This window comes from Sphaerodactylus townsendi, linkage group LG03, assembly GCF_021028975.2.
Source record: "Sphaerodactylus townsendi isolate TG3544 linkage group LG03, MPM_Stown_v2.3, whole genome shotgun sequence".
NCBI lineage: Eukaryota > Metazoa > Chordata > Lepidosauria > Squamata > Sphaerodactylidae > Sphaerodactylus > Sphaerodactylus townsendi.
Genome location: NC_059427.1, coordinates 98,907,583 through 98,934,023, shown reverse-complemented (window position 1 = coordinate 98,934,023; position 26,441 = coordinate 98,907,583). Strand labels below are relative to the sequence as shown.

Genomic DNA, 26,441 nt, shown 5'->3' with positions numbered 1-26,441 from the left:
GCATCATGCTGGCAGGGGATGATGGGAACTATAGTCCATAACATCTGGAGGGCGGTGAGTTTGACACCTGAGTAAAAAAAAGCGACAGGCAACTCCTCCAACTGGAAGTTTCAGAAATTATGGGGAAGGGGATGTTTGGCTCATCTGTCTTTACACTTTGCAAACAGAAAAACATGGGAAAATCCACTGCAAAGCAAACAGCCGTGGGGTAAGTACTGCATGCATAAATGTCCAACGTTGTTTGTTTTATTTATTTATTAAAACATTTATACCCCATCTTTCCTTTTTGTTCAAGTTTCAATCCTTCATCCAATCTAAGAAGCTTTCCTCCATATTAAGTGGTTGGAAGAAGGCTACTTAGAAGATTGATGGAGCCACCTCAGTGGATATAACCTAGCCTTCCCTTCTCTATGCTGGGTTTCTACATGCAGGGAGCTTTTAATGTAGGAGAGCATACAACTGTAACTCCCCAGCCACATTCTGAAGAAATACAAGGTAAATATATACCTCAAGGGTTTTTTCCCCCCGAACATTTATAACCCCTCACAAAACCCAGGAAGGAGTATTTACAGGTTATTTATTAGATTTATATCCTACTCTGTCCTTTGGACTTGGAGCAGTTTGACTTCATTTTCTCAAATTCAAATATTTAAATCTCCCTCTAGTTACTCTTTTTCCTAAGGCCTACATCATGGGTCAGGCTGCCACCATTTTTCCTGGAATGGGTCTTATGCTGCTATTAGGTGTGTGACATGGAGAAATCCAGGATGGGGTACTTTGCAGCTGTATGGCTTGAATCTCCCTACTGAATTTCAGCCTGTACAGGAGGAGCACCACCAGACAGCAAAAGGCCTTTCTTGAAAACAGCAGGTATCTCAGTTCCTCATCTGACAGGCACCTGCTTTTTTTTCCTCCAAGAGACAGTGGAATGTGCCGAATCTGGAATGTGGTTATGAAACTTTTCCACTGATCCATGCAGGAAGAGGCTGCCCTGGAGATTTCTGTTAGCCCATACATTGCCCAGTGCTTGGACCCTGTAGGGGAATAACTCCACTGTTAGCAAAGCCATTGCTGTCCAGTGGATTCCCCCCACCATCCTTATTTCTTGCCTGTTAATTCTTACCTGCTAATTAGCTGGGGGTTCCAGCCTTCTGGAAGCTGCCTCTGCTGCCGCTGTTGCTCTAGAGGCGTTAATGATAAACCCAGTGTGCTTCAGTCGCAGTGACACCGCCTAAGTGAGTTGAGAGGGCCATCCCACTCAGCTGTGAGCATGGATTCATCAGCCAGGCCCAGCTCTGCTCAGTGGCTGCCATTCTCTCTCTTGCGATGTTTACTGCAGTCGCAGGCTGTGTGCAATTCCAACAGAGTCAGATGAGCAGGCCTGCTCAGCACTCCCCATGCAGCACAAACTGCCAAAATAGCAAACGCTCTGGCAGCAGGCCAGCTGTGGAGAGTGCTGGATGAAAGCAGAAACGCAGACTGCCTAGGGAACCAATAACAGGGAGACAAGCTGTGCAAAATAACAGCCTCACAAAGCAGGGAAATGCTCAGGTGTACAATGAGTCACACGGGTCAGCTGACTGAGCTTTGGCTCTCAACCTTTCCCTGCTTATCATGTTCCAGTCACACCATCCTGGGCTAGTTTCATTTACTTTTATTAACAGGCATAGTCCAGGCTTTTATGACACTTATGAGCAAACAGGCTTTGGTCTCTAAATAACCCTAAAGGTCTAAATCGACTGTTCTTGGGCTGCCAGGTCTGACAGGTGAGACATAACCTCTCTCCTGGGATTGATTGTTGAGCATTAGGTAATTACACATATTTCTTTGCACCATAATAGCCCCCCCCCCCCAAAAAAAATTGATTGGGAAGAACCACAGATTCTATCAATGAATACGTTTATTCATGTTTATAAAAAAATTTCCTACCTTTGTAATCATGTTGGGGGGAAAGCTCTAAAAAACAACAACCAGCCAACCTTCTCGCATTTGACAGCATTATTTTTTACCCTTAAGGTGACACAGAGAGAAGACCTGGCACATTCCGCAGTTCCATCAACGATGGTCTTTTGTGTGTTGCAGCCATATCTCAACCTTATTTGAGATCATTTGGATTCACATTGGTTCTCAGCACATTTCTCACGGCATTTATCCTTTTCCCTGTCCTGCGTTCCCGCAAGCAGTGCACTTACTTTTTTTCTGTGTCAGCTCATACAGACTTGCATCTTTTAAAGGGGTGAGACTTGCTATGCTGACACATTCTATTAGGTTAAATACGGACTAAAGGTTACTATCTAAACTTCCACATAATAGAGACAAAAAAGGATTGGAAAGCAGGGCAGAGGTACAGTCGAGCAAGAAAAGAATATGTATTCAGTCCAGTTCTACCTGGTTAGGCATCTTTTTGGTAGGGAAAAGGGAATAACGATATGCACCAAAAGCATCAAGGAAAAGGGTTTTTTTGAGGATAGACTTGGGGCCTCATGCAAGCATTTGAAAGGAAGTTCCTTCCAAGCATATTTTGTTTGTAGTTTTAAGTTACAGGCTGTTGTGTTTTAATTGTTTCATTGCTTCTGTTTATTCATCACTTTGAATCTGGGCAACTGAAAAGTAGGGTTGCCTGGCATAGCCTGGAAACTGGTGGGATATGAGGAGAGGTGGATATTTACAGGAGAGGGAGGGGGAGGTAGCAGTCTTTGTTGTCTTCTGGCACAACCCAAAAGTGCCAGCATTGCATTGGGGTGATGCTGTAGCACTTGCTCCTATACTCTCTGGAGTTTCTGGGTGAGGGTTAGTGCATCAATCCAATGCCAGCGCTTCTGGGTCATGCCAGAAGTGATGTCATTGCATGGCGACAAATGCCACTTCCCCCTTGTTCTGGTGGCCTGCTTCCACCCACCAAACAGTTGAGCATTGGTGGGTATTGACAACAATTACCAAGAATTTGCCTGCAATTAATGGGAACCTGATAAGCCTACTAAAAAAGTTAATAGGCAGTGGGAGGTACCAGGCAAGAAGGAAGGCACAGGGAAGGTTGAGTTTTTTCCACAGGTGACAATGGCAATGTCTATTCATTGATTTTTTTTTCAGTGTATATCTAAAGTGTTATTTCAAACTGACTATTTTTCTTCTTGCTTGTTTTTGTTGAGAGACAATTGGTCTCAGCCAAATATTATAATTGTAATTTGTAGTCTGGTAGTTATTACTTTTGGCCACTGAAGAAAGCTCAAAAAAGTGTCCTATAGAACATCATTGTGATGTTGTGTACATAAGGCAGGCTAACCCTTCTGTAATATGCTGATGATTTAAATTTGTAATAAATACATATGTGTTTTTTGTACTTTGCAATTTTATATTTAGTTGCCCTTTTAATTCCTTCTTGACCTTTTAGGTACTTAATTCTAGGGCAAAGTTTGTAGGGCAATTTGTAATTCTAGGGCAAAATTTGTAGGGCAAAGTTTGTTACCCCCTCCCTCATTCTTTTTGTATACCTCTGAAGATGACTGCCATAAATGCAGGCAAAATGTTTGGAGTAAAAACTACCAGACCACAGCAATACAGCTTGGAAACCCCACAACAGTCAGTTAATTCTGGCTGTGAAAGCTTTTGGAAATACAGGTCATTTCTGCACAGCACAAATAAAACGTATTGAGGACATTAAAAGAAGCATTTTGTGAAGGAACTCTGCACAGCTTTTCCCTCAGGATGTCTTCAGTATATTTCTATTCAACCCATCATATTTAGAAAAAACTAAACGAGCAATCTCTTCCCCAAGATGGCGTCAGGGCACTTTCCCTTGCTTGTGCAGAACAAACCTTTTTTTTTCCCACCCAACTTCTCACAGTTCTCACTTTCATTTTCACCACAGTTTATGCCCGCCATTTCCTCCCATTTGTGATTCTCATGCTGCCCGCCATTTGATGAGGGTTTCCTCTCCTTGCTGCTCATCTGCCCACCTTTTCCATGTAAAAAGTACACGAATAAAGTTTGTTTTTCCTTTCTTGTTTTATTTTGAGGGAGGTGTCTTGGATGTTACGACCACACAAGATGAGAATATGCGATATGCGCATATTTTGAGTCATCATAGCTTTGAAAACACCTCCTTCAAAACAAAAGAAAAAAAACCACATGTCCGCTGAATCAACAATAAAAACAAACTTTATTCATGTACTTTTTACATTTGCAACACAAATCAGAAGCAGGAGCAAATGGTGGGCACGAGCTACAGCGAAAATGAAAGTAAGAGCTGGGGGAGAGGATGGCAGGAAAAAGAACCGCATTCCCTGGCAATGCTTTTTTTGTCCATGTTATGTGGACAAAAAAAGCCCAAACAGTTCTTTTTAAAATGTCTGCAAGAAGTTTTATTTGTGCTGTGCATAACGGACCACAGAAAACTAGTTTACTGTTTCTCATAATATTAAACCCAATGAAGGACCTAACAAAATGAATAATGAGCACAATACTTTTCAAAACCGAAAAAGGAAACTTGTGTGTCACCTCTAACAGATCAATTGTAAGAAAGGCTGGTTTTGTCAGGTGCATGAAAGTGAATCCTCCATCAGTAGCTATTCATTCACAAAGAGGCCACAGGCCAGACTGCACATCATATATTTCACAGAATTAGGACTGGGTTGTTTCCTATGTTGGGCTGGAGCCTGTTTCCATCTGTGCTGCATAATGTGATCTCATTTTTCTCCCCTGGTTATGGGATGTGGCAGTGCCCAGTAATATAGCCAGGTTTAAAATGGACTAGAAAAAATTAAGCATATTGCTGTTTGAATTAATCAGGGAATATATTTTCTTGCCATACATATCCTTAAGAATTGGAGTTTGGAAGCTGGAGGTTATTGACAGGTTCAGACTGTGGTAAGTAAATGACCTTATAGGAGCTTTGATACACTAATTTAGCACATCTGCATTTTGAATATCAGACATCTGTGTGCAACCAGTGCTGATTCCTGATAGCTTATATAATAACCTATGGATAATTTGGGAATCTGCACTGAATAGTGACACTTTCCCAGTGAAAGGGAACACAAAATCCCTAGCAATTTTATGTTATTTTAACTAGGCATTGATTTCCACTCTTTTAATTGCAAGTGTACCTGGTTATATCTGTGAAATGTTGGAAAGACAACTTAACTCTTGGCAAATGCCTATAGCCACTGGAATTCATAACTGTAAGCAGTGTTAGGGGGTTCCACTACGATTTCAGGATGATTTCATTGAATAAAGTGGTCTTAGAGCTTCTTAGTGGCCAGTAATCGAAAGAGAAAAAGAATACTTAATGAGAACTCAGGCTGAGACTGGGTGAAATCTTTGGAATGGTTGACTAGGTAAAGCAGAGACAATTGGGCATTAATGCATCTTGTATTCCATTTTTATATGGGCCTGGAATCTGATTTTTCTGGATGTAAGCAGCATGTCGTGGGACTCTCTGGTTTCAAACTGATGCATCTTGTGTTATTCCTTTGGGGGAGATGATTCTACAGGGTGATCTATCACTGTTCCTTTTTCCTACAGGTCAGCTGCAATTGCATCTGGCTTCTTTAATCAACACTGTCATCATCACCACTAACTACCTTTTCTTCTGTCCAGCAATTGCCACTACTCCTTTTGTTTGCCTGTGGCTAGATTCTCTGACTTCCCATTTTATTTCCAGCTTTCTTAAACACAATAATTGGCTTCATTCTTGGTAATCATAATTTCTTCATTCCTAGTAATGTTTGGTATTATATTCAAAGGTGGACATGAGCTGGAATTTGTCAGTATTGAGGTCAGAATGTGATATCTTCTACTCCGAGGCCCCTGATAAAGAACTAATAAGAAACTTAAGCTACTTTCACCCCAAATGTGTTATACTTGGGGTTTGCTAAAACCCTGTTCTTGCTGTGAGGCCCAATAAAATGGCTCCTTTGCTGATCATTTCTTTTCAGTCCACTCCTGTTGTTTTAAGTACATAGCCTGTGCTGCCTGGTCATCTCTAATATCTTTGTCAAGCAGCTCATCTTTGTGATCACTGTTCTAGTCCAGTTTCTTACCATCCATGCATCAATACAGGAAGCAACATCAAATTAATATTTTCCTTTGCCTTTTAGAGATTGTTCCCATGGCTTCCTAGGCTCTTGAGCCTTATAGGGGAAAAACACACTAACCCAATTTTCCTCCTCTTAAAAACAAACTAATCTTTGTAGCCAGTACAACCACACTGAACTCATCAGTCCATCCATATTGGCATGCAGAGTGATATGTAGAGGTTAGTTGCTGTCTTAAATACTGTTTATGTCCTTCTCTATAAGTTTGCCCTGGGAAGAGGCAACAGACAGGAGGGAGGGAGGGAGGGAGGGAGGGATCACGGTGAAGGCAACCCTCCTTTCTTCACCCTATTCTGAGCTCTTCCTGGGGTGAGACCAGTGGTGGGATTCAGCAAATTTGCACCACTTCAGCAGAACCGGTTGTTTAACTAGTGCTTGTATGCAACCAGTTGTTAAATTATTTGAATTCCATCATTGGAACCGGTTGTTAAAGTATTTGAATCCCACCACTGGGTGAGACCCGTAAAAAATAAGATACCAGAGGATGTTAAAACCCTGGATTTTGTCCTAGTGCTTGACAAAGAAGGGTTGCCAGCTCCAAATTGCTGGAGGTTGGGTGGGAGAGCTCAAGGAGGGTAAGTTTGGGGATGGGTGGGATCTCACTGTAGTATAATGCTATAGAATCTGCTCTTCAAAGCTGCCATTATATCCAGGGAAACTGATTGCCACAATCTGGAGATTAGTTGTAATTCCTGGAGATTTCCAGGCGCCACATAATTGGTGGCAATTTTATGACAAAACTTCATAAGCGAATCAAATTAACAGAAGAAGAGTGGGTTTTTATGCCCCACTTTTCTGTATCCTTAAGGAGTTTCAAAGTCTCAAATTCCTTCCCTTCCTCTCCCCACAACAGACACTTTGTGAGGTAGGCGGGGCTGAGAGAGTTCTGAGAGAATTGTGAGTCACACTTCTCTTAGAACACTCTCAGCCCCACCTACCTCTTAGGTGTCTATTGTGGAGAGAGGGAGGGAGGGAGTTTGCAAGCTGCTTTGAGACTTTTCACAGCAAAGGAAAGCAGTTATAAAAACTAACTCTTCTTTGCCAAACCAATCATGAAGGAAGTTGCCATATCCTGAAAAACAGTAATAATACTGGCATCTTCTACTGGGGGATGCTTGAGGCCATTCTCAAAAAGACCCACTCAACTCCCAAACTCCACCTGGAGTTTCAGAGTGTGGCGTGAGTCCCACTGCCCAGCATTCAGCTGCGCCCCTATCCAGGGGTGTACCGCCCACGGGGACATGGGGGGCCACATGTCCCTGGGCGCAGGCCATTTGGTCAAGTAGGGGGCAGAAAATCACCCCCCACAGCCATACCCCTCGAACGTTGTGTGTTCACCAGCCCCCCAGTAAGAAATCCCATGCGTGGCATGCAGCACCTGTCAGCCGCAGCAGTGACTCCCACCGGCGCCAGGGAGAGAGTGGGCGCAGAGGTCAGGACAGGAGGGCAGATTCGGGGTTGCAGACTGACGGGTGACTCTCCCCTCCACGTACTCCACATTCCTTCACCCACTGGGTGGTTTTTCCCCCACAAAGGCTGAGGACTGCGAGGGTGCGAGGAGGGGGTGCACGTGCCCGTGTGCTGGTGCTCCTGCTGCTTGGCCCAGGCTGCGTTTTAGCTGGGCGGTTCGGAGTTCCTACAGGAAAGTGCAGGCAGCTCCCTAGGCTCCTTGGCCCTGCCATACCCACAGATCAACATGAGACTCCCTGGCTGGCCTCATGAGCCCCTCCGCTCATGAGGTCAGCCAGGCTTGGGTGGCTCTCAGCTCAGGTGCCTTTCGCCTCTGCCCTTCGGAAGCGCCATGAAGAGCAGAGGAAGGGAAGGGGAAGAGGAAGGGAAGGGGAAGGGGAAGGAAGGGGAGGAAGGGAGGAAGGGGAGGGGAAGAGGAGGGGGAAGGGTAAGGGGAAGGGAAGGGGAAGGGGAGGGGAAGGGGAAGGGAAGGGAAGGGAAGGGAAGGGAAGGGAAGGGAAGGGAAGGGAAGGGAAGGGAAGGGAAGGGAAGGGAAGGGAAGGGAAGGGAAGAGAGTGAGGAAGCCTGGGCCCCAGCGGGGAGGTGGAAGAGGCTGGCTGGAAGAGGCTGCAGGGCTGGGAAGAGGCTGCTGCAGGGCTGGGGAAGGGGTGGCGGCCCCGTACCCAGGAAGCAGCCTTGCCCAGAGGTGTATCTGGAAAAATGGAGCTGGGGGTGCTGAAATCTCAGATTTTGCTCCAAGCTCCATTTTTCCTAGATATGCCTCTGCCCCATCCCAAACTCCTCAGGTAATTTGGGGATGGGGCACAGTTGCAAGGTAGAACAGCAGCCCTACCATGTACCCCCACAGGCCTCAAGGAAGTGGCGCCTGGGGCTCTAGCCCTCCTGTGCTTCCTTGTTACTCCACAGTAACTAGCCCAGAAACTAACCCCCTATGACTAGCCTAAGATCATACAACAGGCTTTATATGGAGGAGTGGCAAATTGAATCTGATTCTCCAGATTAGAGTCCACCTTTTTTAACCACTACACCGTGCTGGTTCTTTCAGTAGCTCTGCCACCTCAGTTCATATGGCCTAAGTTCAATGGCTATGACTGACTACGGAAGAACCCTACTAGTTCCATCAACATGACTGAACCCTTCTATCAGGAAATTATTCAGCTGCGAATCTTATACACTATCATGTGTTCAGCCATGCCTTTCTGCTATTTACATTAGCCAAACTGAGTTTCCATTAAAACTCCTTGTTTTTTTGGCTAAACGAGAGTGAGGTCCTAACAATATATTATAAAAATACCTCAATTGTTTATGTTAGGCCAAAACCTGGTTAATAATTACATTCATAATTATATTAATATACAGTTCTTTCTTCCTGTCTTCATTCTTCAGCCCATTATGCATGGAACACTTTCTGTGACACTCTTCCCTCCACAGTGAAGCTGCGGTAGGGTCCCCTTGCATTTCCTTGTTTCTATTCAAGGGGGTACCCACTGCCTGCTGCACAGTTTGCCCGCCTTCATTTCCAGGTCACTCCCAGTCAATTGCAAGACTGGTGTCTTAAAAGAAAAACTTTAAATTTTATATCAGTATTGTTCCATAGTTCTTTCCCTCCCTCCCTCCCTCTGCTGCAGTGCTGGAGAGTTTAGGATTGATCACGGGCAGTGTAGGAGGTTGCCACGGCTGGGCAAGCCCATGCTCCCACCCACCCCCTGCCAGAAAGCAACAGGAGCCTGGAGGGTGGGAAAAGTGGGAGGGAAGAAGAGGTGGGAACACATAAATGGGACTATATTGATATCCTTCACAAGATCACAAGATTGCCACCTTTTTTTTCTTTTGAGCCCTTTTAATTTCCTATTGATAGCCCTCATATCACTACTGTGCGGGCTCATTATCATTAATTTTTGTTTTTGGGAGAAAAGTCAGCAACTGATCCCCTTGAAATACCTGTGGGGGGGGGGGGGGAGAGACCAGAAGGGAAAACATCCGGGTTTGCCCGCTCTCAGGTGGCTTCCAGGATATGCAATGCTGTAAGTGTAAGCTTGTCTGCAATGAAGACTCTGCTGCGAAGGAAAGAATTACAACTGATCTCCACAGATCAATTTCCCTGCTTTGGAGGGTAGCCTGTATGTTATTATCCACACTGAGATGCCTCTCCTCCCACAGCTTCACCGTCTCCAGGCTCCACCTACAAATATCCAGGAATTTCCCAACCCAGATCTACTTCCTAACCCTATTTCTGAAGACAGAAGTCTTCAACTAACTCCAGGTCGTCATCATGACCTCTCAATGTGGTGTCTGGAATAACAGGTGTTAGTTTCCTGAAAAGTGTCTGAGATTCTTAACAAGAATTTAATCAAGTTCATGTCCTCAAAAACAAACCAAGACCTGTTTATGGTGTCTCAATGCAGCCTAATGAGGTTAGTTATCTTCCTAGAATTGTTTTTACCAATGATGGAGTAATCAGGTTCTAATCAGCAGAGCTTCTCAATCAGACGCATATCCACTGCTTGGCTAAGTAACTAGCATAAAAATGCGGCACTTAAAAAAAATACAGTCACGAAATTCAATGACTCTATCTGATTGTCATAATACCATGTTATTAATATCTTAGTAAATCCTGCTGGATCGAACAGCATGGTCTGAACATTATGAAGTGTTAAAATATCCATCAATTTGGGGGAACACCAAGATCTTAAGATGCTTGCCTTAACTTGACTTGACAAATGATTACTTTGAAAACTGCCATTTTAAAAAAGCTGACTTCCCTCATGAAGAAATGAGTGCACACAAGTGATGTGAGAATTTTAACTAATTACAATCTTCATGTCCAGACAGGGTAAGCAGTGTTTCAGCATCTCTTTGATGATGTTCCATTCATGTTCTTACAGTGACATCATCTTAAATGACTAGCATTCTGAATTTCCTTCCAAGGCAGAATACCTTGCCACTGAGATAACTGCATACTTGCCATACTTAATTTTCAATACATGCAAAAACTTTGAGCAGAAATTATGATCTGTTACCCAGGTAATGTTCTAGTTCATCATAGAAACATGAATCAAGTTAAGCAAGAAAAGCAGATTAGTTGCACATGAACTGACAAAGATGGAACATTTTTCCCTGTTAATTGACTCACATTAAATAATATAAAATAAATAAAAAGCATGATAATTAAACCTTTCTCATCCCCAGTCTTATGTATCCATCCCACCCCAGCCCAGTGTAAAATAACCTTTAAAAAGAGGGATGATATTATCTCACATACTTTCTGCACATATACGATTATAGAGATCAGCAGTAAGAACTTGCTGAGGCTGACCTTTTACATGATTCAGCTACTCCTGATTTTCTTGGGAGTCGACCCACAAGCATTAGTTATCCTTAACATAACCCAAAAACCTAACTTCAATTACCAATGTATTTATATATTCAAACGAGTTGATACAGACACAGTTCACTTTTCTCTCAGTTCCTGGCAGGGAACAGCAATGTAACTGGAGTTCATTACTCCCTTCTTACATAGTTCACACTCAGTGGAAAGCTTCTGTAAGCAACACAGACCCAGTGTGTAACAGACTTCCCTCTGTGATACACCTTGGAAGATGCCAGCCACAGATGCAGGCGAAACATTAGGAACAAGATCCACCAGACCACGGCCACACAGCCCGGAAAACCCACCAGAACCACTTCTGTAAGCAAGTTTTTTTTTTAAATCTGGATTTTGACTGTCATACATGACTTTGAGTCTAGAATCCCTGGAAACTTTGAACACATGAAGCTACCTTTACTGAATTGGACTTTTGGTCAGTATTGTTGACTCACACCAGCAGCAGCTCACATCACCTATTTGCCTGGTCCCTTTAACTGGAGATGCCAGGGATTGAACCTGGGGACCTCCCAAGTGCCAAGCTGACGCTCTACCACAGAGCCACAGCCCCTCCCTTGATTCAAAAAGGTAATTCTGAATAGAGCTAGACCCTTCTAAGCCCATGTATTTAGAAGGGTGTAATTGTGTTTAGGATTACACTGTGAGTATGTTACATCATGGAAGAAACAATCACTTCATCAGTATCAAAATTTATTTCTGATGGGTGGCACTGACAGAAACACAATGGCTTATGATGACCTAAGATACCATCTTGCAGGCGAAACATCAAGAGAAAATACTACTGGAACATGGCCATACAACCCGGAAAAGCCACAACATCCTAGTGATTCCGGCTGTGAAAGACTTCGACCATACGTTGTTGCTATATCATTAAGCCACTGCCCTCCATAATGATATTGATCACATCCCTTTCCATTAATTAACTGATTTTATTAACATTAAAGACAATGTAAATAAATGTTACTAAAATTTCAGTGCAGGCTCCCCACCCCCACCCCCCCACACACACACCATTTTTGGAGGGGGGAGAAGAAAGTATGAGACAAGTTTCAAACAAAATAAAAAGCTGCCAGTCATTATTACATGGAAACCCCCTTCCCCTTTTATTCCCTCTTTTCATTCTCTATTTACACACCAGGAACAAAACAGCTTTAAAAAACTCCCAAGAAAGTACCAGTAACTTTCAGTTTTACTATTTAAAATATGCTCTCAGAAATCAAAACTGCTGTCCAGCAACAAATCATCTCATTCTTGAGGCTACAGTCCTAGATATACCTTATTGAGAAGACCCAGAGTTACAAGCAACCTGTGCAGAGGTAGGGCTGTTATGTTCTGATTCTATCACCTACTAGAGACCTCCCGCTGCTGCTTACTGCCCTTGCAATATTATTTCATTTGGGCCTTGAACTATCCCCAAAGGAGACGTGTTGTTCTATTTTTCTTCAATAATTATATGTATTTTCAAGACATACATTTTGGCAACAAATTACTATTATTTAAGAAATCAACTGGAATGGCAGAATTTAATAGCATACAACCTTTGGATTTTAATTAGTTTTATTATGAAGAAAACAGCAAGTTGTACCCAAACAGTTTTCCTCAAGCAGTTTTTTGGGGCACTAGTCCAAAAGTATGATAATTTCATGGGGACCTATGATTTATCAACTTTCATTCCTCATCAAATAACAAGAAGTGTTTGTTGGAAGTTTTCAAGTAATGGCAACTTGTCTTTAAAAAAAAATCCTCCTTTTTTTGGTCCTAGCCTGTAAATCTCTCACTTTCATTTTCACTGGGGCCTGCCCAGAGGTGGGATCCAGCAGGTTCTCACAGTTTCCCGAGAGTAGGTTACTAATTATTTGTGTGTGCCGAGAGGGGGTTACTAATTGGTGATTTTGCCACGTGATTTTTGCCTTAGTTACGCCCCTCCTCTCAGCAGTAGCGCACAGAACTTGAAGCAGTCTAGCAGGAGGTGCACCGGCGTGCGTGGCAGCCTGCGCCTGCGTGCATTCGTTTCCCGCCCAAGGACCGGCGCAGCGGCTGCGTCCTTGCCACAGCCCTGCCCAGGAATGCCCCGCACCCAGAATGCCTGGCCATGCCCCCGTTGGGCCCCGCCCAGCCCCATTGGCGCTACACCACAGCTTGAATCCCACCACCATGGGAACCTGTTACTAAAATTTTTGGATCCCACCACTGGGCCTGCCATTTTCTGCCACTTGAATCCTTTGTTCACTGTGCCCACCATTTGCTGAATTTGCCTTGGGACGTTTGCTCTGCATGCATCACGCTTGAACTTCTTTTCAGTAAATAAACTGCATGAATCAACTCAGGTGTTCCTGCCAATCTGGCAATATATGGTTTTCCTGTTTTTATCAAAGACACAAACAAATAATATGTTTGTGTCTTCGAAGATAGCTTATTGAAAGTTTATCACATAAGCCAATAAAATCAATGAATTTGCACAAAACTAATATGTATTTCTCTCCTTTTAAAGTTACTTTAACAGTAACCATCCAGACTTCACTACAATCTTCTGTAAAACTTTGCAGCAAAGCAGGTTTGAGAAAAATCGGTGAAAACCCGGGTGAACCCTGGAAGGTATACGATCGTACTGTAACACTGTGGAGAAACAAGGGGGGAAAACGCTTCCCCACAAACCTGAGGCAAATAATCCATGTGGATAAGGTCTATGTAGCTGAATCTTCAAATGTGATGCACAGAGTAAAGTAACGGATGTTACGAGCTGGATACTGTGTATCACAGCTGTTATTCTCAGGATGCTAACCACTTTGCTGCTCCCTTTGTACTTCTAAAATTACTGTTATTGTCAGGATACTTCCAAGGTAGGCATTGACATGTAGAGGTCAGATTTTTGTCGCCCAGAATTGGAGATTACAATCCAAACTTCATGTTTCTTATTTCTTACATGTTTGTTTAAATGTTTATTGGCCATCTTTCTTCCTTACAGAGCTCAATAAGACAAAAAACAAAAATATAAAAGCTAATCACAATTTAGGACTGCTAGTAAACTTAACCAAATGCAATCTTAAATAAAACTGTCTTCAACTTCCTCCTAAATATGGAAACTGAAGGGGGCCAGGCACATCTCCCAGAGGATATTCCACAACCATGGGGCCACCACCAAAAAGGCTCTCTCTCATGTATTGTAACCCATCCACCAAATGATCTTCCTTGATCGATGGGCAGTCAGAAGGGGCTCTTCCTGGTCTTTTCTGCACAGCAGCAATATAATGTCTTGAGGATGTTATCAAAAGCATTTTGGGGAATAAGTTCACACAGCTCTATCTCCCCCAAAACATCTTTAGGACATTTAATTTCTCTCAACCTGGGTTTTTCAAAAATTACCAAACTAGTGACCTTTCCCCCCTGAAAGTGGGTCGAGGGCATCTCCTGCTTACCTGTGCAGACAAACACAGGCAGGAAATGCTTTATTTCTCCTGCCTCCCAGCTCTTACTTTCATTTTCACTGCAGTTGATCCTGCCATTTCCAACCCTCTTCAAAAGCCTCCTGCCTTTGCCAAGCACGGTATATTGCAACAGTCTGGTTTAGATGTAACTAGTGCATGGATTATCGTGGCTAGATTTGACTGACCCAGGAATGGATGCAGCTGACATTATGACATATGAAGCTGAGCAAGATCACCCCAAACACCTCCACCATCTGGTGCTCTAGCTGACTGCTGTGCCAAATAGCACTCCCAAGCAGCAAACCTGGATTTCTACTAATTCGGGGTATTACATTGCTTTTTTCCCACTAAACTACATGGGAAGCTCATGGTGATACCTTCTGCAAGTTTGCTGCTCCATGGGCCAATAGTGCCCTTACAAAATACTTGTTTCCTTGAAAAGTGACAGTTTTAAATTCCAGCTACTATCAGGTGCCCTCTAACCAAATCCTGGGACCCACATTTACATTCTATTATTTTATGAGGAATAGGATTTTGATTGTGTGATGCCAAGTTAGTGGGACACCATGATAAGCCAACTATTATTTTTTTTAAATCCCAGGGATGTAACTTGCTTGGGTAATCCTAGTGAAATGTTTGAGAATATAGGAGAAAATAAATAAAAAGGACTGGACTGGGAAAGCAGTCAGTAAGAAAATAATGGAGAAGCTGTTCTGCACCAGAAACAACCCCCACTCCAATTACTGACAATGAAAAAATATAGTTTCCTATCATTCCGATAAGCAGCATTTAAACAGCACAATTGAGACTCGGAGTGATCAGGGGAAGAAGGTTAACAGCAGCCATTTCTGCCCTGGAGAGAATTATTCGGTTTTTCAGTAGAGTTTTCCCATTATTTCATAAGGTTCAGATAGGTGGGGAGAGACTGATGGACACATTTAGACTAGCTCAAACTGCATATGTGGTGGTGAAATTAAAGGAAGTGTTGCTTAAAACTTTGAAAGATAATGTTCTGCTGAGTGTGGGTCTGATTGAAGAGACCTTTATCCGACATTAAATGGTCAGACATGACTATAGCCAAGTCTATTACAGGCACCCAACTCATAAATATACCTTTTGGAAGTACCATGCTGACATTTAATATGTTATACTTTCCTCCCCTAATCTCATGTTCAGTTACTTTTTCCATTTCTCTCTTGTTCCTACTCTATACAGGCAGAACAGACGGAGTAATAAAAACAGACTGAATTTCTAAACCTTTCAGTGTGGTTTTGTGAACAGGAATTTTAAAGTATGGAGTGTGAGCTCTGAGCTCTCAACCAAAGGAGTATGATTAATGATGAATTACCAGTATTAATTACCAAGATTACCATGATTAATTATCAATTAATGATTAATTACCACGATTCAGCAAGAGTACTAGCTGAACATTGGATTCAGGTTGGAGAGAGCTGCATTCAAATCCCCACTCAGCCACAGAGTTTGTAACAGTTCCTAGAGCTACCCTACCTTACTTCCAGGTTTTCCCTGGAAATGGCAATGCAACTGATGTTGACATTCTTTCATTTTTCTCCTATTCGAGCAGTGGCAGGCAACTAGGTCTACTAGCAAGAGGAAGTTCAACCCCTTTAGAAATCACCAGAAACTCTGTGATAACCTGTTGGTAAATATAAATTATTAACAGAGCTTAGCAGATACCAATAAAGATCCATATATGAGTGAGTTGCTTAGTATAAATGTTTACTAGCTAACAGGATGGAATTACATGGACACAAATACTATATGGTTCTGTTACATATTTACAGTTGTCTCAGCACATAGCAAGGACTGAGAGTCCAAGAACACCAGACACCCATTTTGCTGCTGTTTACTTATCTCCTGCAGCCAATCCGGCGGGAAGATGCCAGCCCTGGAAGTACCAGCTTGGGGGAAGTCATGCACTTCTAAGATTCAATTTTCTAAACTGGGGAAAGACGGCACATAACATCAGTTATAAGCATTATCTCATATGGGTCTGTGATATCAGTGTGATATCTGACAACCCAATAGATGTGATAGCTGGAGATCAATGCTATAGCTTATAAGAAAACAGTTTGCAATTTTAGTGCTGGAAAAATGTTCTTCCCTCCCCACACCTCACCCCAATTTAGGTGCTCACTGAAGGGGAGGAAGAAACGTGTGGGTTACCTGCAACAAATGCGCATTTACTGCACAATAAACTTTATTGCACAATCTGGAAAGGTCCATAGAGTCTTGTATTATTCCAAGGTAAGATAGTCTGTCCAGGTAAATTAGAACTACTCTGAGTTTAATGACCAATAAAAACAAGGGAATTACAAACAGAGCCTGATGATTAATGATTGGCAAGCAACACCCCACCCCCCACTTTCCCGGTTCTTCCTCTTTGCTTCCTTTTCATAGTGCATGCTGAAAGCAAGGCTTCAAGTCTTTAGGAACTTCCTCTAAGTTTTCAACAGCTGTTTGATCATGTTTTTGCTTTTTTAAAAAGATTCTGAACAATGCAAGTATCATTCATCCATCTCCTCCCCACCACCATCACTCGGTTTAAAGGATGCTGGTGGCTGCTTTTGTAGAATGGGTTTCTTTTACATAGTGATTTTATATTTTGACATTGTTAAAATTACAGATAAGGCAGAAAATGAAACACAACTATCCCTAGGCTCATGCAATTTGATTGGTTTACCACTGGCTTTAATCCAAAATTTGTTGGGCAAGGGGCATGGATTGTAAAGCATCCTCCATTATATAGGAAGTTGAAAACTGGATCTAAGGAGCAATGCATATTACAAAGTCCTCATGTCTCTGGTGGGTCCCCTCAACACCCCCCCCCCCCGGCGTAGGGCCTCAACTATGCTCTGGGAGTTAAATACTCAGCACTCAATTCCCAGGTGCATGTGGACCAAGCACAGAACTCCCAGAGCATGTCTGGTAGAAAGGACACAGAATTGTGTAATGTGCAAATTGGACCCTACATCAGAACTTGTTGCCGAGCCTTCAAAGCCTTTGCATATCTGGAAACAAAAAACACCCCCAGTACTAGGGTCAAACAAGCTGCAACAGAGGTCATGGATCTCAATTCATCTTTTAAACTACAGATGTGCAACCAGTGAGGTCTCAGGGAAGCAAGTTTTCAGCCTTCTACTTCTGTACAGTTTCACTGATCAAAATCACCTAGTCCACATTTGCCCTGATCAGGAATGTTAGCCTTCAAACTTTCCAGACCCCCCCCCCCCAAAAAAAACTAACTGTAATCCAGTTTACGATGTAGATTCCCCTTTTGTTTTTACCTTAGGAATGTCTAACTAGAACAGAGGTATATCTTCTAAAGTTGGTGTCCAGGGCAAACGTTGAGCTGTGTGCTCAACCAACCCACCCAGCACCAATTAGCGGAATTAGGGGGCATGCAACTCAAGGCTGGGCTCAGTCAGGTCTAGCTTTAAACTGCAGGCTTCACCTCTGAAGCCTACAGTTTAAAGCTGGATCCAGTCAGGTCAAGTCCAGCATTGAATTGCAGGCTATGCCCTTGCTGGATGCAGATTTATACAGTTAGCTCTGTCCCCAAAGTTCCCCCTCCAGAGTCACATGGATCTGGCCAGGGCCAAGCCTGCAGTTCAAGGCTGGCCTCTGTCTGGCCAGATCCAGGTTTGAACATTGGACTTTGAAGTGGATCCCTTAGTTTAAAGCTAAACCTGGCCAAAGCCTGCCTTAAACTGTACCCCTGCCCACAAACTCCATGTGCAATTTGGGGCTGGGGCACAGCTTGATGATGGCAGGGCAGGACCTGTGGGGAGGAGCTCTGGGCTGCCTGGCGTCCCCATCAAACAGTGGCCAGGGCACGAGCTTTGGCTTGCTCCACCCTAGTTATATCCTTGACTAGATCTTTCCATATTTGGCCTTGTCTCACACACATACACATGCGCACACTTTTTCTGTCCATTCTTTCCTTTCCTTTGCAGCAAAGCAGGTTTGAGAAAAATCGGTGAAAACCTGGGTGAACCCTGGAAGGTATACGATCGTACCGTAACACTGTGGAGAAACAAGGGGGGAAAACGCTTCCCCACAAACCTGAGGCAAATAATCCATGTGGATAAGGTCTATGTAGCTTTTCCCCATGTTTTAGTTTAAACGCTAATCAAATTAAACATTAATCCCAAAACGTTTACAAGAATTTTGTTAACCACCTCAGAAGCCATTTGGCTAAAGATGGGATTAAAATATTAAATAAATATTATTTGTTAATGAAATGTTTATATGCTGTTGTTGTTCCTTGTGGCTCAAAACAGCTTATACAAGATCTATAACATAAGAAGGAAGGAGGCTCCATGCCTAATCCAGGTACCCTTTTCCACTTCCTAACATGTGATCAATGCTGATCGTTTGACAGTGCTGACAAATTCTGAACAAGAGGCTCTCAGAGAGCTTCTTCTAGGAATAGGGCCATAGGCCAGAAATATTAGTGTGCCTAGGATTTGCCTTTTGAATAATTGCACGTGAAGGGTAAAGATAAACAGATCAAGTATCATCCAGTGCTCAACTAAAACATTTTGACCATTCCTGTCACCTGCCGAAAATCTTTTCCTATGCAGCTTTGGGCTTCATACAAATTACCACAACTACCATTTTGTGCTCTCATGAGCCAGGAATGCACCAAACACATTTTTCTTTCTGTGCTTTCTGTATAGCATTCTACAAAGTTTGCACAAAAAGCAAAGAATTATCAAAATGAGTCTGAGAAATGAAAGCCTAGAGATTATGGGCTATCTGTGATATTTATACACCCTCTAATAACCAAACCTATCCACCATGTGCGTCCCACCATTGCTGGAAAAAATTGTTCTTAATTAAATGGCATGATATCATCAGTTCATTCATCAGATATGACATCAGTAGGGGAGAAGACAATTATTCATTAATCAGGAAATCTTATAAGATGTTGATGCTGAGGTTCTCCACACAGGATTCTTGGCAAATGTTGGTCAGATTGAACTAAGGTACTACAAGGTGCGCGAGGCTATTTCAAGACTTGTGTGCAGATCATCAAGTGAACAAACACAGCAATTTTGCTGGTCCTTTAAGCTATGTCTCCCACACATCCTGGCTGAGCTGGGCAAAACAAGTTTACTGTAAATGTAGAAGCAAATCCCAGATGCTTGCTTATTTACTGGACACTGGTTTTCAAGTAAACAAGGAGAGATAAAATTGTGCATGAATCATGCTGACGTTCTGTAGGCATAAGAGAAGGTGACAGATGTGGGCAGAGCTATTTTACAGGGAGAGGAACATGAACATAAAACAGCACATGTACCAGTATCTGCCAGAAGGAGAAGGAGGAGAAGAGGAGGAGGAGGAGGAGAAGGAGGAGGAGGAGTTTGGATTTATATCCCCCTTTTCTCTCCTGCAGGAGACTCAAAGGGACTTACAATCTCCTTGCCCTTCCCCCCTCACAACAAACACCCTGTGAAGTAGGTGGGGCTGAGAGAGCTCCGAGAAGCTGTGACTAGCCCAAGGTCACCCAGCTGGCATGTGCGGGAGTGCACAGGCTAATCTGAATTCCCCAGATAAGCCTCCACAGCTCAGGCAGCAGAGCTGGGAATCAAACCCGGTTCCTCCAGATTAGATACACGAGCTCTTAACCTCCTACGCGACTGCTGCTCCTAGAAGTAGATAAGTCTCTCCTTTACAATACTACCAGCTTGTCTAGAGAAAAAAATCCTGTCACTTTAAAAGAAATTTAATGTGTGGAAATGGACAGCTGAAGCATTTCATGGCATGGAGATAAACAACGTCACCTGGTAAATAACATCCCAATCCCATTAAGCCTCTATTAAAGGAACAGGACAGGGTTGTTGTTTTCTCCAGGCAGTTGGTAACCCTGCTCCTTTAAGAGAGCACATTCCCTTTCATACACAAAGTTCATGGGTGGAGTGGAAGCAGGCTAGCTTCCTCTCTTTCACGAAGTTTGTTCAGCTTCGGCTTGAGAAATTCCTGGAGATTTGGTGGCAGAGCCCATGGGAAGTGGAGTTGGGGAGGGGAGAAATCTCAAAGGGATATGATTCCATGCAGTCTACCCTCTGAAGATTTCATTTCTTCCAGGGCAACTGATCTCTGCTATCCGGAGATCAACTCTCATTCTGGGAGAACACCAGATCTCACCGGGAGGTTGGCAATCCTAGTTCTTGGTTGTCCTCAGCTCAGTCTTCAGGTCAGTTCCTGAGGTAGGAATCCCTTCCAGGTTATTTTCATTGCCAGTTCTGGCTAACTCTTACTATAGTATTAGTCTTGCAGGTTTCCCCCTCTAGTGTGCCCAGTGAAAAAGCCTATGGTTATTACTTTCACCAGGCTAGGAACATCTTTCCAAACATCCTGGCTCGAAGGATGCAAACTTCACTGTGAACTAGTCCTCAAGACATGATTACAAGTCATGTCTTCATGTGATATAGCAAACTTTCTGAAGCAAAACAGGTCTGGATCTAAGAATCCCCCATTTACATTGCTCTGAGCTTCCTCGTGGAAGAAACATAGGATATAATAAATACTTTCCTGATATTCTTCATCCAAGCAGGATAAAAGTCAATACCTTAATGTCTTCAGCAGCAGAACGACATCATGTTGTTTAAGATCATTATCTGGATTAATGTCAAGCATATATATGTGCATGTGTAAAATGTTGTCAAATTGCAACCAACTTATGGAAACCACAGAAACGGGCTTACAAGACAAGGGAGAAGCAGAGATGGTCTGCCATTACCTTCCTCTGCAGAGTCTTCCTTAGCAGTTTCCCATTCAATTACCATGCTGCTTTGCTTCCATGCTCAGACAAGATTGGAAGTACCATATTGCCTTCCCTCTTACACATATATATCAGTACAAAATGTATTCTTTTTTCTTGGATTAATGGTGCTAGACTTTGCATAACCCAGTTACTGTACTCTGGTATCCGTGTCTCACTCCTCATTTGAGGGTTATGGTTGTTTGCATTATATGAGACAAATAGAATACAAAATACTGTCCTCCCACCCCATTGATGAAAAATCAATATTCTTGAAATAAAAGGGGATTGCTACAAGGACAATAGTAACTTTTTGGCTACAATTACCCCAACATTGACAACATAGAGGAGTTAAAAATACTAACTTGCAGACATGCTGGCATTATTTTCTATATAATCAGTTTATAGCCCAATCAATATGCAGTTATTGGTTGCAGGAGATTCATATATGTATTTCTGTTATAAAGCTATATGTTTAAAACTATATATTAACTGAAGAAAATACTGTTAACTATATTCTTATTATATTTATACTCCACTTTTCTCCCCAGTGGGGATGCAAAGAGCCCTGCAACATTGTTTTCCTCTTTGTATTATCCTCACCACAACAACAACCTTGTGAAACAGGTAGGGTGAGAGCAAGTGTCTCAACCTACCGATTGCGATATGTTTGGAATGTAGTCAAGCCAGTGCACTGAGAACCTGCTTGATAGCATTTTCAGCATCACAACTGAAATAAGTATCACAACTGCCCTGGCATGTTTGTGTCATTTTTTTTTAAAGTTTGACTTCAAGAGGTTTTGTAAATTATATTTCTTTAGCAGTGGGGTACTCCCCCACTGTGCCAAACTCACACCACTCATTAAAAACCACAAGAAAAAAGTTAATGCCATAAAGGTTATCCTCTCCATCTTCAGCAATGCCTTTCATTCCTCACCTTGGGGATTAGAGGATCAATATTTTGTTTGTTGTATACTCCTTATTCCAGCATTGAAGGGCATTTTCTCAAACCTTCCAAAAATCAGCAAATATCAAACATCCTTTTCCTCCCATCCATCATGTTTGGGTTAGATATATTACTGTTCTCTTAAAACAGACCTTGTTGGATCCCCCCCCCCCCCAAAAATACAATGAGTTTAGGGTAATCCATGTAACTTTTTTTTAGAAACACAAGTCTTTACTTTCTAAACTTCAGATCTTAGTATCCTCACCACATTCATGCTGCTGCCAACGTTTCTGCGTACCTTTTGTCATCAGTATCCATCACATTTTCAAGTGTTTTGTTTTCCATTGGAACTTTGAAAACTTATATTCTTACCCTAGCTGCTCTTCCTTTTTGATATTTTTGTCTTCTGGGGTATCCTGGAATCCCGATGATGCCTTTCACTTCCTACCCATTTGTATTTTGCACCAGAATTGCTTACGAGGCCGACCTCCTGGAGTCGCTCTCAGAACGCAGTACCTGCTGCCCTTGGTTTTCCTTGCTTGACTGAAAAGCCACACATGAAAAGCTTGCAGGGGAGGCATTGTGAGGGAAAAAGCTGTTGAGCCTGTCAGAGCACAAGCTCTCCGGGCAACATTGCCAGCTGTGCTGATGCAATCTGAAATATGTTTACTTGGGAACCAAGAGAATGGATCCCTGTTGTACCTTCAAATTACTGGTTGTTCTTAAGAAAAGGTAAAAGGAGTTCTTGATCTCTGACAGCATCAAAACCAGCGAAACACAAATGTTTATTGCGCCCACATTCTAACAACTAGTCAGTTTCCCTTAATTCAGTTCCTTTTAATGAGATTCAAAGCATGTTACCCTGTAAATCCTAAGCTGCCCTTTTGAAGAAAGAGTTCTTAACCCTTTTCTCTACCAGTCTTCAGTCTCCAAAGTAAAACTCAGAAATGAGCCTTGTTGATCTAAGCAGAAAAGTGCTCAATTTAACTTGAAACTTGGCATCCTTTATTTGTTCATGCAGTTATTATGGAGGTTCAGCAAATGGTGGTTCAGCAAAAATACCACAATCTAATGTTGTCTATGTTCTCCTATCTTTCATTGGAATTGTATTTTGGCCTTTAAGGGAATGCAGGAGGAGTGGCCAGATTGGCAATGGGGATGGTAATACTCTGCCATTACTCATTCCCTGGCGTAACCAACCTTGTAGCCTCTCTCTACCCACTACATCACACTGGCTTTCATTGGGTGGCTGTTGTTGAACAATAGTGAGCAGCTGGGCCAGGGGGGAATCCTGCAGGCTGGATTGTTGGTCACAGTTAGACCTGGCCCCAATAATTTCTCCTTCAAAGACTAAAAAACCCTTGGAGAGGGCCCTGCCCTCTCCCCCAATTTTTTTTAGAAATCAAGGCTTCAGTTGGTAATACTGTTACAGTTGCCCAGCAACATTCACAGAGGGCATTTGTTTCTTAAAAGTACAGGTGCTACATGCAAGGACATAGGTAAGGGGGAGGTCTCGGGTTCAAAAAACCCCATTACATGTCTGAAGCTCTGCCCCCTGTTTGTGGGATTTTTTTATTTTTAGTGGGGGGGTTGTTTTTTGGCCTGCAGGGGGCGCAATTCTTAGGCTAGCAGCACCAAAACTTCAGGGATTTGTTGGGAGACTGTCCTGATGATACCACCCAGGTTAGGTAAGGTTTGGTTCAGGGGTCCAAAGTTATGGAATCCCAAAGGGATTCCCCCATCCCTCATTGTTTCCAATGGGAGCTAATAGAAGATGGGGGCTATACCCCATAACTTTGGACTCCCTGAACCAAACTTCACCAAACCTAGCTGGTATCATCAGGATAGTCTCCTAAAGATACCCTGAAAGTTTGGTGCTGCTTGCTTAACAATTGCACCCCTGACAGCAGACACCCCCCCAAATTTCCCCAGATTCTCCTTTTAAATCCACCCCCTTCGGCATAGACTTAAAGGGAGAATTTGAGGTCCCCAGTTTAAACATTAAAAGTGATGCTGTTTCAGAGTGGGGAATAATCCAGCCCCAAACAGCATCACTTTCAATGTTGTTTTAACTGGGGACCACAGATTCTCCCTTTAAGAAAGCCCAAAATATTTGAAGAGATCCGTCTCATCCAGCACACTCTCTTTTTGAACTGTTACCATCTGGCAGACGATACAGGTCTATAAAAACTAGGACAAAGAGGCTTAGAGACAGCTTCTACTCTAGAGCTGTGGTGATGCTGAACTCTGTGGCGTCGTGTTGATGTGTTTGGGGCTGTGTAGGGATGGGTGGAGGAAGGGGAAAGTGAGGATGGGGTATGAGTCTGAAATTGTGTGCATCGAGGAATGCTGCTGTAAATTTCGTTGTGCATGCACAATGACAATAAATGCTTATGCTTATGCTTCTTTAAGGTGGATTTAAAAGGAGAAGCTGGGCTCCCCAGTTTAAACACCATTGAAAGTGATGCTGTTTGGGGGTGGATTCCAGCATCACAGTGGCCCCCCATGGGAGGGGCCCACAAAACTCTCATTTTGTACTGGGCTCCATTTTCCCTAGCTACACCTCTGCCCAGAGAGAAGGGCAGAAGGGACTGCCAGCTGCTGGCTGGGAGCCCAGCCAGTGGGGGGGGGGCAGGGGGCCAGGACAGGGGAGTCTGTCATCCCTGGCCTCGGAGAGCTGCTTTTATAAGCACTGAGGCCAAGGGCAGGGCTTGGGGAGGCGTGGCCACACACACACACACCCCCGAACCTCCCCCATAAAAATCTATACCTACATCACTGGCTACATAACATTATTTGGGTTTTTTTTTACCCTGCCCCTTTTAATTTCAGATTTTTCTGCAAACTTGAGAAGTCTCCCAAGTTGAAGAAAGATCTATCTTGCCTGTTCATGGCTCTAGTCTCTGGATTTCAGTATCCACAGATTTGGCTAAGTTGATAATTAGATGTACTGTAGGGTTGCAAACTCTGAGTTAGGAAATTCCTGGATATTTTGGGGGTGGAGTCAAAGGAGGGTGGTACTTTGGGTGGGAATGGACCTCAGCAGAGTATAATGCCACAGAGTCCATCCTCAAAACAGCCATTTCCTCTAAGAGACCTCATCTCTGTGGCCTGGACATTGGTTGTCATCCCAGGAGATATCCAGGCCCTACGCGGGTTCGGTCAGGTTGGCGTGGTGCATCCGGGCGACGGGATCTGGCAATCATACAGACTGCGGCGTGCTACGCTCTTGGCCAGAGCGGGCGCAGCGACGGCATGTTGAATAATGCTGCGGGAGTCTGAAAAAAAAGAAGCTTTGAGAAATTTATGCAATTGTTGCCATCTCATAAATGTTACCTTTTAAAACTGAGCCATGGTGTGTCTAATAGTTCATCAGTGTCCTTTTCCAGTCTATCAAATCTAAAAGGTGCGTATGGTGAAGCTGGGAATGAGAATCATTCACTCTTGTTTCTCTTAGACACCAAATGGCTATTATTGTATGGAAGACCAGGAGTTTGCCTCTCTTCCTGTTTCTAGATTTCAAACAAAATACTTTCACCTGTTGCTACAATAACTGCATGTTCCTCAATTGGTCACTAAATCACTCCAAAACCCAGGATGGGTCTGTGGCTTAGTGGTAGAGTATTCACTTTTGTTTGCAGAGGAAGCGCGTTGGTTGACTACGCAGCACGTTTGGTAACAAAGGGACCGGACGGAGGATGACCGTGTTGGAGCTGCGCGTGAAATGTTGGAGAGCTTCTGCCAGTCATGGTAGACATTCTTGATCTGGAAAAAGCAGTGGTCTGGCTACTGAGTCAGCTGCATGGGTTCAATTCAGGTGTTCCAGTTCGACAACTACATCTAGGCCTTCCCTCCATCACATAAAAAAGAGACATCATAGACCTCTGAAACGTCCTCTTGCATATTTAAGCCTAATACTTGTCTATCACTTTTATCAGAGGTTGCATGTATTCTACATTTGTCATTTATGGACATTACTGACAAGAAACCAGAAAAGAAGGGCAGGAATGAAATATGACTATGATGCTTTTTCTTTTTCACTACAATAAGAGAGTGATTTCTTTTTCACTACAATAAGAGAGTGATTAATGACTTCCTATTGGTGCTGGAAAACCAGGATTGTTGGAGGATTTTTCGGCATCATGAACATTTACAGCTGGGACACTCCACTCTGGAAAATACTGCAAACCATATCAACTGAAAAAGAATGCAAGCGTTGCTACACAGAGGCAAGCAATGGCAAACCACCTCTAAATGTGTCACCTTGAAAATCCTACTATGTCAGCTGTGATGATGGATCTATACGCATGTATCCATTCACTTTCAAGGT

General features: G+C 43.1%; 1 protein-coding gene across 4 annotated transcripts in view; it reads right to left on the bottom strand.

Moving 5' to 3' along the window:
* Nucleotides 1-22,594, bottom strand: part of ARHGEF37 (Rho guanine nucleotide exchange factor 37) — a 61,467-nt gene extending 38,873 nt beyond the window's left edge. For 2 of the 4 annotated variants that reach the window (XM_048491375.1, XM_048491376.1), the window contains exon 1: nucleotides 1,124-1,441. The gene's annotated coding sequence lies outside the window, so the exon portion shown is untranslated. Of the gene's footprint in view, nucleotides 1-1,123; nucleotides 1,442-22,483 lie in introns of those variants that run through there. The other 2 variants (XM_048491377.1, XM_048491374.1) reach the window with 2 other exon arrangements.
* Nucleotides 22,595-26,441: the final 3,847 nt, after the last annotated feature.